The sequence below is a fragment of the Chaetura pelagica genome, unplaced genomic scaffold (genome assembly GCF_000747805.2).
Source record: "Chaetura pelagica isolate M959 unplaced genomic scaffold, ChaPel_1.0 scaffold124, whole genome shotgun sequence".
Classification (NCBI taxonomy): Eukaryota; Metazoa; Chordata; class Aves; order Apodiformes; family Apodidae; genus Chaetura; species Chaetura pelagica.
In genome coordinates, this window is record NW_009952891.1 from 560,920 (window position 1) to 563,647 (window position 2,728).

The following is a 2,728-nucleotide window of genomic DNA, read 5'->3' on the forward strand; positions in this document are numbered from 1 at the left end:
GTGGGGTAATGGGGACATCCCCACCAAGTCATGGCATCTGGGGCAGCAGAGATGTCCCCACTGATCCCTGCAACATGGGGTGGCAGGACATTCCCTGGCAAACCATGGGAGGTTGGGGAGTGGCGACATCCCTCTGAGCCATGAGGTAGCAGGGACATCCCCCAGAACTGGAGGGCGGCAGGATGTTCCCAGTCACCCTGGGGCTGTACATGGAGGTGAATGGGGCTGAGCTGTCCCTGCCACCCTGGATGCCGAGCTGTCCCTGCCACGCTGCATGCTGAGCCCCAGAACACTCAGCCCCATGCCCTGCCCATGCAATGTCCCCACAGGTTTCCCTGTGACAGGGAAAACCTGGCCATGATCCCACATCCCTCTGGCAGGCTCTGGTCAGGGCTGGGTTCTTCTGAGTTGATTGAAGCCCCTCTGCAGTTCATGCTGCCTTTGCCCCAGGGTCCCCAGCCCTGCCTCACTGCGGGCGTCCCTCCCACATGCCTGGCACTGCCATCACCACAGCCCCGAGAGGGTCTTGGGGGTCAAACACTGGGGGACAAATCCTGCTCTTGCCAGCGAGCTGAGCCCTCCAGCCACCCTGAGCCAGCATCGCTGCCACCCCTGGGACCACCATGCATTCCTCTTTGTGCCATCCCCCTGGGGGACCTCCCTCCCTGCTGCCCAGGGGCTCAGCCTCCCGGGAACACCCTAGGAATGGAACCGGCCTCCCCTGCTGGACCCTCAGCCAGAGAAACCCCCCATCCCCGGCGGGGCAGGAGGTCATGGCCTGGGTTCCAGGGCTCAGCACTCACCTCGGGGCGGCCGCCCGGCCATGCATAGGCTCCCGCGCCGCCCCCCCCCCCCGTCACCCGGCGGGGCAGGAGGTCATGGCCTGGGTTCCAGGGCTCAGCACTCACCTCGGGGCGGCCGCCCAGCCATGCATAGGCTCCCGCGCCGCTCCCCCTCGCCGTCCCTCCACCTGGGCTGGAAGTATTTATAGCGGAGCAGGGAGCTGCCGGCTGGCAAATATTTGGTGGCTGTATTGTAATAGTAGACTCGGTAAACAGAGCCGGGGTTTGCTTTAGCACCCAGCAACGGGAGAGCGGCGCGGGGAGGGACGCGGGGACGGAAGGCAGGGCTCACCTTAATGGTTCACTAGCCAGGGGATTTTCAAGTGTTGTTCCTGTAAATTCACCTATTAAATCGGCAGCCCCAGCTGCCAAACTGCCCGCGCACTTGTGCCGAGGGCTCTTATCTCCCCGCTGATTGGAGGCGAAATCAAGCTTTGTCAAATAGGCGTAAAATTAAATTTCATGCTATTTTGACTCCTGGAGTAGGGATCTTCTGAAGGACACGCTGCGTATCGAGCGATGCCTCTGCAAACAGGCGCTGCTGCCGCGGGTGAAACCTCCCCGTGGGGTCCCCTCCAAGGGCCCTGCAGCCCCCACGTGTGTCCGGACCCCTCATCTCCGCCCTCCCAAGGAGGGTGTGGGGCTCCCTGGCCAGCCCCAGGGTGGGATTTGGAACCTTTGGAAGTTGTAGGACGTGACCCCGATGGCATGGACAGTAGGAGTTTGGGGTTGACAGTTTTGGGGTGCTGTGCTCCCCAGGGTGGGGTTTGGGTGTCTGGGGACAGTGGGTCTTGCCACGCGGTGCCCCAGGGACACGGAGGTGGGGACATGTTGTGTGGGAAGTGGCTGAGCCAGCCCCGCAGTGGGGACAGCACCAAGTCAGCTTGGTCACCATGGCTGGGGTGCTGGGGTGCCCAGTGTCTCCACTCTGGCCATGCGGGCTCAGCGTGTGAGTGAGGATGGTGACCATGGTGAGGCAGTGGTGGCCAGAGGTTCTATCCAGAGGTCATCTGGGGTAGTACAGAGCCTGGCCAGGGGACACAGATGGCTGGGGCAGCGGGGGGGCTGGGGACACGCAGCGTGGCTGGGGTCACAGGGGGGGCGGGGGGACCCGGACAGGCTGTCGTTGCAGTGACAGCTGGAGGGCACAGGATGGTGGGGGCCTGAGACAGCACCCAGACCCTGTCACCACCTGTGCTGGGGACACTCACAGGCTGGGACACGGATCGTTTGGCTTGGGGACAGCCAGAGCCCTGCTCCAGAGCTGCCTCCCTGCCCTCATGGTGACCACAGCTCCTGCTCCCTCAGAGCCCCCCCAGCACCCTGTCCCGCGCATCCTGCACCCCCAGCTGAGCTGCCCCGGTGCTGAGGTGGGTCCCAAGGCTCAACACGGCACGGGCTGGCACGGCACAGCTCAGCACGGCCTGGCACAGCTCGGCACTGCCTGGCACAGCTAGGGTGGAGTGGCCCGGCTTGACATACAACCACAGACTCGTTTCCACTGGAAAAGACCTTTAATACCACCAAGTTCAGCCGTTCCCCCAGCGCTGCCCCGCGTCCCTCAGCACCACGTCCACACACCCGCTGAACCTTCCAGGGACGGGAACTTCACCCTGGGCAGCCCTGCGGGGCAGAAACTGTTCCCAAGATCCAATCCAAACCTCCCCTGGTGCAACCTGAAGACGCATCGTTTGTTCCCTGCGAGAACAGACCGCTCTGCTCCCCATCCCCCATTCCCCTCCCCATTCCTCATTCCCCGTTCCCTATTCCCCATTCCCCATTCCCGCCCCATTCCCCCCTCCCCATTCCCATCCCCCATTCTCCTCCCCATTCCTCATTCCCCATTCCCTGCTCCCCATTCCCCCTTCCCCGTTCCCGCCCCCTTC